Here is a 16,152-nt window from a genome sequence, read left to right on the forward strand (position 1 = left end):
GTTTTATAGCGAATGTAAAAAAATATTGTTTTTCTTTTCTTTTTTCATAATTATCGCTCTTTTTTTGTTTATAGCGCAAAAAAAAATAATGCAGAGGTGATCAAATACCACCAAAAGAAAGCTCTATTTGTGGGGAAAAAGGGACATCAATTTTATTTGGGTACAACGTTGCACGACCACGCAATTGTCAGTTAAAGTAACGCAATGCTGTATTGCAAAAATGGCCTGGTCATTAAGGGGGTAAAACCTTCTGGTCCTTAAGTGGTTAAACTACTTGTGGTCAGTCTTCCTTTATAGCATGCATTACCTAAGCAGGTTTGAACCAGGCATAATATACAGCTCGGTTGTCTTAAACAAGTGGAGTTGATGCCAAAATTACATAATGTTAAACTTAAACCAAATCTCACAAATTTAAATGTCAGTGTTTTATTGGTAGTTTGATTTCCAAAAAAGTGTCGGAGAGCTATGTGGCCTCAGTAGGACCAATTTCCAAGAGGGGTCTCCTCCCAGTGTTCCACACTCTTCACTATGGATGAGGGAGCAAGCAGCAAATGGATAGCTTGTTGGTACTTGTAGGGAAAGTGTGGTGGGGATGTAGTGAAGGCTGTAGCATCAGCAATTTACAGCAAGGGCCTACAGTGAGTAACACCTTTCTTCAGCCCTATATTTTTAAATGCACATAAATTTTGTATTACTGTGCCTATAACTATTGGCATTAAAATGCTTCTTTATTATCAAACAATTTAAAATTTTGTTCCCTGCATTACATTAAGTGTTATTGAGAATACCAGGTTCTTAACCCCACATAGCAAAAATGTCAGGAAGAGCAAATGTTAGAGATAGGGACAGGAAAAAGGGTGTAAGCTGCACAACAGGCAGAGCAAGCTTCTGCTGTAACCTCAGGGGCAAGACAAAGTGGGAAGTTTGGAGACAGGAGTAATAGAACTCAAGTCAGGCGATGCTTGTTATGTAGCAACAGCAGCAGAAAGTCTGTGTTTGAGTGGTGGAGTTGATGACTTGACCAAGATCCTATATATCGCCTGTTTCAGTAGTCAGTGGAACATTATTTTGGAATTAGTGGCTCATACCATCTGGGCATCTTATTTTTGTTTGCCATCCTCAGGCATCTGCCAGGCTTAAACCTCTGTGTCCGTGATACAATTTTTTAAATAAGTGGTTTGTGCTACTACTTCACTTTTACTGCTTATGGCTATATTTCTATTGCTGCTATCTAAGAAAGCTGCCCCTCTCCTCCCAGAAACGCTAACAGGTAAGGGACTTTAGGTCTACTAGAAGCTGCTGCTGTTTTTTCTAATTTTTTCAATTTTTCCAAAGTATGGCTCCATTATATGATCAGTCATGGCTGCCAGGAACTTCATAAACCGTTTCGTACAATATTCCAACATTTGCAACAATTTTGGAGCCTGCTTTGGATTCCTATTGACATGAATTGGATTTCCATTTTGGAAATTGAAATCTTAGAGGCTTGAACTTTTAAAAGGGCAAGAATACCACAACTGACTGAATTCTGTAAACCTGTAGGAGGTTTTATTCTTGTTCCTTATGTCAAATGAAGCGGCAATTTACATAAGTGTGTTCCAACCTTCAGGGGATCCCAGAACGATAAATTAAAGTAGGCATGGGAACCTCTCTGGTGATAGCTGTTTACTAGTTTTAATTTCAATACAGTTACGTTAAATTGGGATAGAGTTGCACAGTTAGCTATAGGGTCCAGCATGAAAAATAAACCAAAAATGTCCTTAGGATGCGCAGCAGATGTACAATGTTTGTCTGGTTAGTTGGAACTTAGTGGAACGGCTGCACATGGAATATACAAACGGTTCAGTCTACTGAAAACTGTTCTAAAAAACTTGCAGCAGCAAGAGAAGATTTGTGAAAATGAGTTGGATAGTAGCTGAGTTCTTGCAGCTTTAACCACAACTGTTAATTGATTTAAAAATATGGGAATAAAAATTTAAACATACAGTGTAACGCTCCTGCGTTTTTGTAGTAGGCTGGATTTGCAGCTGCAGAATCTCCACTCAGTAGTCATGTAGAGATGTGTTGAATAACCAGATCCAACTCTCCAGACTCATCACTGTGGGCCTGTCAGCTTCAGCATACAGATATACACACTCAATAAGATGTTCCTGGAGTGATAGGATGTATATGATAGTATGAAGATGATGTGCTGAAGGGACAGGTGTGAACAGTGACAGAGATGGTAAGCACTTGATAGAAATGTTCAGGAGAGTATTAGATGGTATTTAGGTAGAATGCAGATAGGTTAGTAATCGAGTATGGTAACAGGTGGTAAGGACAGCAGATGACAAATACAGGATAGACTAACCCAGTGCAAGGATAGATGGTAGTTGACTCAAGAGCTAGCAATCTATGTAACAGTGCAGATGATAGAATTAGTATGCATAGATAGTAACAGTCCTTAATGTGCAGAGGTAGATAGTGTAAGTAAGGTTATGGAGGATTCCCCTGTGGGGTACTTATCACTAGTAAGGTTAGTAGTAGAAGGGTCCAGTAGTGAGGGAGTGATCCAGTAGCGAGATACAGGGATCAGTAGCGAGGTTCCGGTCTGTTTCCAAGTAGAAGAGAATAGCTGGAGGTTCCGGTAGCAAGACAAGCTTGTAAGCATGTGGACACACAGGCAGGTTGAACGAACAACGTGAGAGAGAACGCCGGCGGTTGAAATAGCCGCTCTGCGGCGCTCGGCGATGACGTCATCCGTCTTAAAGGTGTATGCGTACCACCTAATTAGAAAGGTGGGACGCATATCGAAAGAAAATAGAAAATAAGGGTACCAGAGGTACCAGAATCTTACAGTACCCCCCCCCCCCCTTAAGGCCGGCTCCGGAAGGCCTATAGCACTGGTTTCTCCGGGTATTTTGAGTGAAACCTTCGTATAAGCCTAGGTGCGTGAACATCAGTGGTATCCAACCAGGTGTCGTCTTGGGGTCCATAGTTCTTCCATCTTATGAGATACTGGAGTCTTCCTCTGTGGATACGAGAATCCAAAATCTCCTTAATCTCATATTCTTCTCCGCCTTCAACTTGTACTGGAGGTGGAGGCAAGATGGTAGGCCTTATTCCTTGATTAGGAACATGGGGTTTCAGTAGCGACACATGGAAGATGGGATGGATCTTGAGATCTGCTGGTAAGGTGAGCTGTACTGCAGCTTTTCCAATAAGTTTCTTAATTGGGAAGGGTCCCAGAAATAAAGGTCCAAGCTTTTTGCTAGGGATCTTTAATCTTAAATTTCTTGTCGATAGCCAAACGAGGTCTCCAATAGCATACTGAGGAGAAGGTCTTCTACGTAGGTCGTAGTACCTTTTTTGTTGGCTGTGGGCGTGTGAGATAGTGGTATTAAGTAAACCCAGAGAGTCCTTTATTTGGGTAAGATAGTCTGAGGCTACTGGGTTACTTGATGGTAGGATGCGTGGTGGAAGAAGTGTGGGATGAAACCCATAGTTCAAGTAGAACGGACTTTGCTTAGTAGTACTGTGGGTTGCGTTGTTATAAGCAAATTCCGCCAGAGGGAGAAGGTCCACCCAATCATCCTGTAGGTATGATGTGTAGCAACGCAGATATTGGTTGACAGATACACTGGTTGACTCTTTCAGTCTGTCCGTTGGTCTGAGGGTGGTAGGGAGAAGTGAGCTTTCGCTCAATCCGTAATATTTGACAAAGAGCTTGCCAAAATTTGGAGATGAACTGTGAACCACGGTCGGATAAAAGAGTCTTTGGAATTCCGTGTAACTTGAGCACATGTTTCATCAGTAGTTCCGCTGTTTGTTTAGATGAAGGTAGTCTACGGATAGCGATGAAATGTGCCATCTTTGTCAGGTGGTCCACTGACACTAGAATGGTATTAAATCCTTTAGAAGGTGGTAGTTCTACTATAAAGTCTAAGGACACAACTTCCCATGGAACCTGGGGTATTGGTAGACTGCAGAGTAGACCAGATGGTTTTGTAGTGTCAATTTTGGACCTTGCACAGATGTCACATGAAGATACAAATTTTTGTACAGACGTCTTCATATCAGGCCACCAAAACTGCCTAGTAAGCAAATTAAGGGTTTTCGTCATACCCATATGTCCTGCCATGGGCACATCATGTGATAACTCCAAGATCTTGGTGCGCATAGTAGGGGGTATGTAGAGTTTGTCGTTGTAGTAGAGGAAGCCTTCTGCATCAGTACTTAGTTGTGGTGGAGGTGAATCCAATCCTATACTGTGCAAAATCTCTTCCTTCAGGGAACGAACAACCCCAATAATACGTTCATAGGGTATTATGGGAATAGAAGGGATTTCAGCGCAGATATCTTCGGTTAATCGTGATAGCGCATCCGCTTTTTTATTTTTGTCTGCAGGCGTGTATGTCACTAAGAAGTTGAATCTTAGGAAGAATAATGACCATCGTACCTGCCGGTGGGAGAGAGTTTTGTTAGTCTGAAGGTATTGAAGGTTTTTATGATCTGTATATATGAGTATTGGTAACCGGGTACCCTCAAGTAGATGTCGCCAATTCTCCAGTGCCAGTTTTATGGCAAGCAACTCCTTTTCACCCACTGGGTAATTCACCTCTGGCCTGCTTAATGATTTTGAAAAGAAAGCAACTGGGTGGAGTGGTGAAGTATTTGTTGGTCGTTGGGAGAGAACTGCTCCTACTGCCATATTTGACGCATCTACCTCCAGAATATATTGGAGGGATGGGTCTGGATGGCGTAGTATGGGAGCAGAAGTAAAGCTTGATTTTAACAAGCAGAAAGCTCGATTTGCTTCTTCTGACCATTTGAATGGTTTCTTTATACTTGTCAGTTGTGTGAGAGGTCTCACAATGGCAGAAAAGTTCTTGATGAACTTCCTATAGAAGTTTGAAAATCCAAGGAATCGCTGTAATGCCTTACGAGTTGTTGGTATAGGCCAGTCCAGAATACAGGATATCTTGCTCATATCCATCTTAATTCCGGTTTTGGATATGATGTATCCTAGGAATAATATTTCTTCTTTATGAAATAGGCATTTTTTTAATTTCACGTATAGATTGTGTGCGAGTAATCTGGATAACACAAGTCTTACATGTTTTATATGTTCAGAGAGAGATCGAGAATAGATAAGTATATCGTCCAGATATACCACAACACAGACATCAAGTAAGTCTCTAAAGATGTCGTTTATGAACCTTTGGAAAGCTGCGGGAGCATTACACAACCCGAATGGCATCACAAGATATTCGAATAATCCGTATCTGGTTCTGAATGCTGTTTTCCATTCATCTCCGTCACGGATTCGGATTAGGTTGTATGCCCCTTTCAGGTCTAATTTAGAGAAGTAAGTAGCCCCACGCACTTGTTCAATGAGTTCAGGGATGAGCAGTAAAGGATAGCGATCCTTTATTGTAATCGTATTTAATTGCCTATAATCGATAATAGGCCTAAGACTTGAATCCTTATTGCGGACAAAGAAAAGTCCTGCAGCTGTGGAAGAAGTAGAGGGTCTGATGAACCCTTTTGTCAAATTCTCATCCAAGTATTCCTTGAGATGAGAAAGTTCATCCTGTGAAAGAGGATAAACATGACCGAAAGGCAATTTGCTGTTAGGGAGTAGATCGATAGTGCAATCATAATCCCTATGGGGAGGCAACATTTGAGCATTTTTTTCAAGGAATACTTCGGACAGATCCTGATAGCATAGTGGTGCAATCTCATCTGACACCACAGACAGAATCTTTCCATAAGATGGGAGGTTACTCGTAATCTCACAATAGTGAGAAGGGAAAGACAAAGTCCGTCTTTTCCAATCTATGATTGGTTGATGTGTGTGTAACCAGGGGAGTCCCAAAATAATAGAAAAATGGGGTGAAGATAATATATCAAAAGTGGTGGTCTCCATATGGGACTCGTTAGTAGTGACGAGGAGTGCTTGTGTCTGGTTGGTGATTGGACCAGAAGATAGTGGAATACCGTTAATGAAACTAACAGAAACAGGTTTAGGTTTTGAAATAATAGGTATTTTATTTAAGGTAACAAAACATGTATCAATATAGTTTCCACAAGATCCGGTGTCGATCATAGCCTTGGTGGTAATCCTAGTCTGGTCCCACTGTAATGTCAAATGAACAAAGAGATAGGGGTTAGAAAAGGAAGTCGTTAATCCTCCTAGCAAGACATGTGAACACTCACCCTCTTTTTTGCGGACAAGGGGACAGACGCTTATCAAATGATCCGGGGATGCGCAGTACATGCAGAGGTTTCTGGATCTTCTTCTGGCTCGTTCAGTAGTTGATAAAGGTGGGCGTATGGTTCCTACCTCCATGGGAGTAGGGTCAACGGCCGAAATCCGAGAAGGACTAGACAATGGCATTCCCATTTTCTCAGCCTTTCTTTCACGCAGTCGCCTGTCGATGTTGATACTGAGTTGTATTAAGGCATCCAAGATGCCAGGTAAATCCGCTCGGGCGAGCTCGTCTTTAACAGCCTCTGACAACCCGAGTCTGAATTGAGTTCGCAGAGATGTATCATTCCACCCTGAATCAAGGGTCCATCTTTTGAACTCAGCTACAAAGTCTTCTACAGGTCTCCTTCCTTGTTTTAAAGCCCTCAATTGAATATCAGCAGTACTCTGCCTGTTGGGGTCATCATATAAACTAGTGAGTTCCGCTAGGAATAAAGAATAGGAGTTGAGAAGCTGATCATTTTTTTCAAAGAGAGAGTCTGCCCAGGCCCGTGGATCACCCGTTAAGTATGAGATAACGGTACAGACTTTAATTTGATCAGTAGGGTATGTACGAGGTTTTAACAAAAAAAGCAATTGACATGCGTTTTTGAATTCACAAAATTTTTTCCGATCACCTGTAAACACTAGAGGAGGGTTTATTTTAGGTTCAGGGGGTTGAGCAGCAGTGAGCCGTGAAAGACGGGTTACCTGCTGTATCAGAGTCTGATTTTCTTCTTTTACTTCCGTAAGAGCAAGCATTAATGCATTTACTTGTTGTGTTAATTGTGTCACTTGAGTGGGTAATTCTGCTGAATCCATTTTTTAGGTTCGTTCAATCTGTAACGCTCCTGCGTTTTTGTAGTAGGCTGGATTTGCAGCTGCAGAATCTCCACTCAGTAGTCATGTAGAGATGTGTTGAATAACCAGATCCAACTCTCCAGACTCATCACTGTGGGCCTGTCAGCTTCAGCATACAGATATACACACTCAATAAGATGTTCCTGGAGTGATAGGATGTATATGATAGTATGAAGATGATGTGCTGAAGGGACAGGTGTGAACAGTGACAGAAATGGTAAGCACTTGATAGAAATGTTCAGGAGAGTATTAGATGGTATTTAGGTAGAATGCAGATAGGTTAGTAATCGAGTATGGTAACAGGTGGTAAGGACAGCAGATGACAAATACAGGATAGACTAACCCAGTGCAAGGATAGATGGTAGTAGACTCAAGAGCTAGCAATCTATGTAACAGTGCAGATGATAGAATTAGTATGCATAGATAGTAACAGTCCTTAATGTGCAGAGGTAGATAGTGTAAGTAAGGTTATGGAGGATTCCCCTGTGGGGTACTTATCACTAGTAAGGTTAGTAGTAGAAGGGTCCAGTAGTGAGGGAGTGATCCAGTAGCGAGATACAGGGATCAGTAGCGAGGTTCCGGTCTGTTTCCAAGTAGAATAGAATAGCTGGAGGTTCCGGTAGCAAGACAAGCTTGTAAGCATGTGGACACACAGGCAGGTTGAACGAACAACGTGAGAGAGAACGCCGGCGGTTGAAATAGCCGCTCTGCGGCGCTCGGCGATGACGTCATCCGTCTTAAAGGTGTATGCGTACCACCTAATTAGAAAGGTGGGACGCATATCGAAAGAAAATAGAAAATAAGGGTACCAGAGGTACCAGAATCTTACTTACAGTCGGGTCCATAAATATTGGGACATCGACACAATTCAAATATTTTTGGCTCTATACACCACCACCACAATTTATTTGAAATGAAACAAACAAGGTGTGCTTTAACTGCAGACTTTCAGCTTTAATTTGAGGGTATCTACATCCACATCAGGTGAACAGTGTAGGAATTACAATAGTTTGTATATGTGCCTCCCACTTTTTAAGGGACCAAAAGTAATGGGACAATTGGCTGCTCAGCTGTTCCATGGCCAGGTGTGTGCTATTCCATCATTATTCCATTTACAAGGAGCAGATAAAAGGTCCAGAGTTAGTTTCAAGTGTGCTATTTGCATTTGGAATCTGTTGCTGTCAACTCTCAATATGAGATCCAAAGTGCTGTCACTATCAGTGAAGCAAGCCATCATTAGGCTGAAAAAACAAAACAAACCCATCAGAGAGATAGCAAAAACATTAGGTGTGGCCAAATCAACTGTTTGGAACATCCTTAAAAAGAAAGAACGCACCGGTGAGCTCAGCAATACCAAAAGACTCGGAAGACCACAGAAAACAACTGTGGTGGATGACCGAAGAATTCTTTCCCTGGTGAAGAAAACACCCTTCACAACAGTTGGCCAGATCAAGAACACTCTCCAGGAGGTAGGTGTATGTGTGTCAAAGTCAACAATCAAGAGAAGACTTCACCAGAGTGAATACAGAGGGTTCACCACAAGATGTAAACCATTGGTGAGCCTCAAAAACAGGAAGGCCAGATTAGAGTTTGCCAAACAACATCTAAAAAAGACTTCACAGTTCTGGCACAACATCCTATGGACAGATGAGTCCAAGATCAACTTGTACCAGAGTGATGGGAAGAGAAGAGTATGGAGAAGGAACTGCTCATGATCCAAAGCATACCACCTCATCAGTGAAGCATGGTGGTGGTAGTGTCATGGCGTGGGCATGTTTGGCTGCCAATTGAACTGGTTCTCTTGTATTTATTGATGATGTGACTTCTGAAATGTTTAGGGCAATATTATCTGCTCATATTCAGCCAAATGCTTCAGAACTCATTGTACTGCGCTTCACAGTGCAGATGGACAATGGCTCGAAACATACTGCGAAAGCAACCAAAGAGTTTTTTAAGGGAAAGAAGTGGAATGTTATGCAATGGCCAAGTCAATCACCTGACCTGAATCTGATTGGGCATGCATTTCACTTGCTGAAGACAAAACTGAAGGGAAAATGCCCCAAGAACAAGCAGGAACTGAAGACAGTTGCAGTAGAGGCCTGGCAGAGCATCACCAGGGATGAAACCCAGCGTCTGGTGATGTCTATGCGTTCCAAACTTCAGGCTGTAATTGACTGCAAAGGATTTGCAACCAAGTATTAAGTGAAAATTCGCTTTATGATTGTTAATCTGTCCCATTACTTTTGGTCCCTTAAAAAGTGGAAGGCACATATACAAACTGTTGTAATTCCTACACCGTTCACCTGATTTGGATGTAAATACCCTTAAATTAAAGCTGAAAGTCTGCAGTTAAAGCACATCTTGTTTGTTTCATTTCAAACCAATTGTGGTGGTATATAGAGCCAAAAAGATTAGAATTGTGTCGATGTCCCAATATGTAGGGACCTGACTGTATCTGCTGCTTCTTTTTTTGTGTAAATTCCCTTCTTTTAACAGCCCATTCTGTAAAGACTGGTGCAATGTTAACATCGGTGTACATTCCTGCATAGTAGCACACCCCATCTTCATTTGAAACATGCTTCCCTCTTCTATTAAGATGATGGAATATCCAGGGATATAAATATTGCACGGTTCTGTACAGGAGGGGTTCAATAATGTTCTTAACATCTTTATCATAAGTTTCTGCTACAAGGTTCCAACATGGTGGCTGCAACCATACTGTCCTCTTTAAGAAGACCTGCCTACAGAATAAACACATATTTTACCAAGACAATAAATGAATTCTCATGGGAACCCGTTCAGATGAAAACCATAACTTTCTGTTTTCCATTACTTCATGTTTGACAGACCTCAAGGAGAAAAAACGTTTGGCTGCTCTTCTGTGTTCTTCAGTACCAAATGTGTATTTATTTGCTTTCTTTTTAAACTGAATGCTTATTTTTGGCTACAGAAACTTGAATATAAGGTCATAGCTGCCTTCCCCATAAAAAGGAAAAAACTAAAATTAGACTTTTTCCACTGAAAAAGGAAATGCAAAGCTATATATGTTAGGACGATTGCCAGATTCTTTTTGTATTTAAATTAATATGAGGTTTCACATGCTTAAATACAAATGTCCCAACATTGCTATAACTGTGATTGGATTTGACTTACTATATCATACAATGCAAGGTGTGTGTGTGTGTGGGGGTTATACTTTATCAGCAGAATAACTTGTTCTTCTGATGTAAATGGGGTATTTTGGGACAATTTCTGTTTATACCTTTATACCCGCATGCTTTTAGGTTGCCTTATTCGCATATATACATATACTGTATGAGTTTGAACAGCCTGAAGATGCTTTGGATATATTTAGACCCCTCAGAAGTGAGTATGCACTGACAACTCATTGTTGCCACTCTACCCCTCCCATTTAAAGCAGGTAGGCGTTCTAGCACAGAGATTTCCTGCCCTTGGATCTGTAGTGCCCCCCTTTATGTAAGGATTGAATGAAAGGTAATACCTCTATGTCTATTTCTTGTCATTCTGCATTGCTGAGCTCTTCCTCCTCTGTACTGGGCTGGCAATCCTTCTTTGGCAGCTGGAATTGTAGCTGCTTCATTTCACCCAACTCTGACAACTGGCCACAGACTCTCCCTCTTAAACCATTAAAGTGTATCTTCAGTTTTGTATAGTTTAGGGAATGGTTAAAACCTCTGTTGTTTTTTTCTTTACTTCCTGTCCCAGAGTCGCATCTGGAAGTGAGTGAAAATGTCTCCGAAATTAGGCGAATTTCTGTCTTAGACAGTTGTCACTGGAAAAGGTGCCCCCATCTGAAAATTGGATTGAAATATTTAAACAAACACACAAATCCTTCATAGAACATAATCTTTAGTTACCGGAAAACTCTGTTGATTTTTTTTCCAACAGTAACAAAGTTACAAAATGCCTACTCGTTACTAATTTCTCGTAGGGTGATCCTTAAATTGTTCCTAATCAATTATTAAAAGGTTACCCCACCAGTTGGCACACATTTTTTTTCTCACGCAGTTTAGATATTCCCTCCTTGCCATCTTTGCATCTTTTGACCCAGCAAAGCACAGTTCTTAAATCAGTTCCTGTCATAATCAGCTTGCAAATGTTGCCAATTTGCAAACGAGAGTCCAGTCATTTGCTTTAATATACCTAAGTCAACTGAGGTGACAACCTAAGCAACATGTCGATATTTGCCACATATCAGTGTTCATAAGTGGAGTCATTACATTTATTTCAACCCTTGTGTGTAGGTATTTCACTGGTCTGCAATAGAGCCACTGGCCTGAAACGAATATGCCAATCAGAAAACTCAGAAAAGTGTTAGAAGTTCTTATCTGCATCCTACTTTGGGGTCAGTGATTCAAGGTGTAAAGCAGCTCATAGATGATTGCCTTTTCTTTCCTCCCACCACAGAAGGAAGAATTTGTAGGCAGTATAAACATCATGTAAACGTTAAAGTGGTTGTGAACCTCAGACATGAAATATGAACAAAGCATATCCCTCTATGGAGTGTACTTGTCTCTATTAAGAGCACCAAATGTAATTTCTCTATTTTGTAATTGTTTTTACTAGTAATGGCGGTGATCAGCGATTTTTAGCGGGACTGCAACATTGCGGCGGACAAAGCTGACACTAAGTGAGACTTTTTGGGGACCAATGACACTGGTACTATTTAAATGACACGGGCAGGGAAGTGGTTAACACCAGGGGTGATCAAGGGGTTAAGTGTGCTCCTAGGGAGTGCTTTCTAACTGTAGGGGGAGTGGATGCAGTAGAGGAAAAAGAGATCAGTGTTTCAGCTTAGCTGAAATACAAGATCTCTCGCTTCCTCTGTGGCAGAACGGCGGTCTGCCTTGTTTACATAGGCAGGCCGCCGTTTCTTTCATTCCGCCGACTGATCGGTGGGTATCATAGCCGCCGGACCCGCTGATTGGCTTCCACTGTGTCCAATCACAGAGGGAGCAGCGCTCCGGCGGCGGGCGAACGCCCTCAACATCTCTTGCACAAAATCATGTACATGTATGTTATTTTTTACAGCTTGGCCGCCCTGCTACAGTATATATGCAGCAGGCAGTCCGTAAGTGGTTAAAGAATGTAGAGCAGGGAAGACTGCAGTAAATCAGGTACAAGTAATGTAAGAGGATTTGTTTAATCTCTGTGTATCACCTGAGGCCAGTCACTTTAATGGGTATATGTGAGGGTTTAAGACCACCTTAACAGTATATGCAACAAGTAATCTTCCTGGCTTTACAGTTAATGGGTTAAACTGTACGTGTAACAAAAAGTGAGCTTAAAAGGGAAGTATGGGAATGTTTTTTTTTTTTCAGAATCATACCTACCTAGGTGGATGCAGCATCCGTCCGTTGGCTCTAACACTGATAACCGAACGGGAGCAGCCAGCTTAGGTTCTCAGTCAGGTATGTGGGTGGATCCCGACCATATGGTCGCAATCTTTCCCGAGCCTGGACTGGCTGTGTGACGTCAGCCGACAACAGGCTTTAACCCGCTGTCAGCTGAAAACAAGTGACATAGTCACAGAAGTGCAAAATGAACTGCACTTCTGTGATCCACAGGAGAAGTACAGCCAAACGAGCTTTGGGTGTACTTCTCCTTTTACCTAAAATAAAAAGAACATGTTGCTTTGAACTATTTGTTAACAGCTGAGGTTTCAAAACCAATTCTTTTTTCCATAATACAATATATTTTTACCGTATGGGACGTTATATACCGTTAAAAATACACGCAGGTTTTCAAAACAAAAAATACATGAATTAAGATGTACAATTACAGATAAAGTGAAAAGAAGAGCAGAGGATATAAAGCACCAATGACTGAAAACAGAGACAACCTTCATAGATGTACAAATGTACAACACTTAGACTATATACCATTGGAAGGGTTATAGGCATCTTAGTCCCCATCCTCAACCGTATGCAAAAAAAGAAAGAAAGCTACAAAGGGATCAGCAGACGGCGTGGGGACATCTATCTCATAATTTAGTACATTTTTATTGGGAGAGGTGCAACACATCTAACAATCAAATGGGTCATGGGAGCCTCTATTAGAAATACAGTGGGATAGGTGTGACTAATACTGTACTATACTTTATAAAACCAGAGTAGCTAAAGGCAAAGGAAAGAGAGAAGAGTTATAAAGATAGGGAGGAGGGAAAGAAGACAAATCCCCCCACCCCACGTAGTTAAGGGGGATAGAGTGAGAAGATGAGGAAAGGAGAGGTGCTGGAAGTAAGAGAAAGGGTACAGGGATGCTGGGGCTTGCGACGGGTCTCCAAAATGGAGTTCTGAGTGGGTAGCACAAAAGATGGGCTTAATGAAGAAGCTGAAAGAGGTGGAGGGTTTGGTTATTCAAAATCTTACAGGGAGTAAAGTGCACATATACCGTAGAAGTTTGTATTTCAGGTGGATGTCTTTGCTATTTTTATCATCTCTTTGTTGCACTGATTATGTGCTATGTTGCCTATCAAACACAGACCAGTGTGCTCCTATTAGTGCAATATTGTAAGAGGTCTGATACATTCTAGAAAATGTTTCATGATTATTTTTTTAATTTATATGTTGACATATTCCCATACATCAGGAGTTCAGTAAGCAGAACAACCCAGGAAGGAAAGAAACACGCAGCTGTGCATGCCGCAGCAAAAGAATGGGCATGGCTTGAAAAAAAAACAGGTCGGAGCTTACTCATAGTACACAAAGATGCTGCACAGTCCTTGTACCCACAAATAGATCATACAAAAATTGAATCTTTTTCAAAAAAGTAAAACAAAATATGGACTGTTTGCTAAGGCTAGGTTCACACATGTCAGGATGCGGTTTGCAGTCAGTATTTAAAAGGAGTCCATTGCAGTTCTGTTCACCGTCTCAGGTGCAATTCAGGTGCAAATTTTTACTTAATTTGAACCTGAACCAGACCTAAAATCGTACAGGACTCTTTTTGAAAATGGACCGCAGCCACCCCGGGTATGTGTGAATCAACTCCATTGCAAGCCGGTCCAATTCACATGTTATGCGAATCTGAAGTGGTTCAAAACGCATCCAATTTGCATATCTGTGAACTGAGCCTAAAACGTTGTCTTAGCCTACCTTAAAGAAGAATTTCATCACTATTGGAACTACTTACTGAGCAAGTGTTGAGACTGTAAACACTTGGGTCAAGAGTATACAGAGGCCAGCATTATGTAATGGACAACACGATGCACAGAGTACAGTGGTCAGCAGTATGTTTTATAGGGCCCCTAAATTGCTGGTCTGCAGGAGCAAAAATGTGCTGCATCTGTGGTCAGTGGAAGTAAAAATATTCCCTGTGTTGGTGATCAGTGAGGAAAAATACCCTCTTATAAGTGGGGGAAAAAAAAACATCCTTTTTAACAAAAGTTTTCACAAAAGAACTGTCTTTTAGTGGTCCCCCATAATTCTTATTTGTCTTTTAGTGCTCCACCGTAGTGCTCTCATTCACTTTCAATGACAGTGCTCCCGCCATATTACTCCTCTTGTTAACTTTTTTTGCAGTAGAACCCCCCCCCTTTTAACACCCCATCTACGGGTAGAGAAAGCTTTATTACCCCCACCCCCCCTCCATGCTTCCCCACCTCTGACCACCACCACTCTCTGACACTCTGAGATGGGGGTGGACCCTCACCATCCTCACAGGTAGTGCTCTAAGGTACGTGATGATATCAAAAAGCCTGTAACCTGTGAACCAATGTAACTATGCATATGCCATGCCTGTGGGATCCCTCCAGAAGCCGAAAACCACTGTAGTAGACACAGCTACTCCAGTGATCTCCACTTGCTTCTAGGTCTTGTGCTGAGTCACTGCCCTGATGCATTGTGAACACAGGAGGTACCTTACTAGGCACTGTCCCCATTCAAAGAATGGTTTGCATTTTCACAGTTAATGCAAAGCATTCTCTCGACGAGTTGGAGAGTGTGGTGTCCCCTCCCCGTCTCTTCGCCTTGTCCAATCAGAGTATGCTTTGCATTTATTGAGAAAATGCAAAGCGATCTCTGGTGCCAAGTGGGGGACCTCCTGTGTTCACAATGCAGTAGGGCAGCCACTCAGCACAGTACCTACATGCAAGTGGAGATCACTGGAGTAGCTGTGTCTACTATAGTGATTTCCAGCTACTGGATGGATCCCATGGGTATGGTATATGCATAGTTACATTGGTCCAAGCTGGACCAATGTCAATACTATATGTAAAACATCCATACCTGGAATTCTTCTTTTAAATCCATGTCAACCTGTCCTATTCTCTTTTTTCATATAAGCAAGTAGAAAACAGACATTTTAACCACTTCGCGCCTAACCTAATGGTCAATTTGATCACATGGTACAGACCGGGCCAATCACAGCCATCTGTACCATGTCATTTGCTTTAACCAGTCACAGCTAATCACAACAAAACAGACTGATTCAGTTTCATTCAGTAAAATGCTTGCTTATAGCAATGTAATGCACTGCTATAAGCAAACATAATGTATAAAAAAAATAATAAAATTCCCAATTAAATTGTCAGAGCAGTGCAATGTTACTATGGTAAGTGTGTTCCAAAAAAATCATAATAAAAAAATGTTATACCATTTTTTTTTTCATATCTATCACCAGTCAGTATCCCTGATCCCCGCCACACCAGTTATATGATGATGCTGTACTACACTGGGAACAGTATTTAAACAAAAAAAAAAAACAAATTGTGAACATTTTTCAAAGCATTGGGAACTGGTACTTTGGGGCCTTAAGAAATTAGATAGTCCGTCGATACATCAGGATTGATCAATTTTCAGATTTGGGTATTTTCACCAAGGAAATGTAGCAGAATACATTTTGGGCTAAATTTATGAAGAACAATTATTTATTTAAAACATTTTATAACTGAAACGAAGGAAAATCCAGTGATGATTAAATACCACCAAAAGAGAGCTCTATTTGTGTGAATAAAATGATTACAATTTAGTTTGGGTACTGTGTTGCATGACTGCACAATTGTCATTCACAATGCAACAGCACTGACAGCTGAAATTTGG

The 16,152-nt window shown here is 41.3% G+C and overlaps 1 protein-coding gene across 1 annotated transcript in view; it reads left to right on the top strand.

Moving 5' to 3' along the window:
• The window catches only part of LOC309564935 (uncharacterized protein), a 206,267-nt gene that overhangs the window by 83,732 nt on the left and 106,383 nt on the right, over positions 1 to 16,152 (top strand). The gene's annotated exons all lie outside the window — the stretch shown is intronic.

This window comes from Pelophylax lessonae (genome assembly GCF_965119305.1).
Source record: "Pelophylax lessonae genome assembly, chromosome: 10".
NCBI lineage: Eukaryota > Metazoa > Chordata > Amphibia > Anura > Ranidae > Pelophylax > Pelophylax lessonae.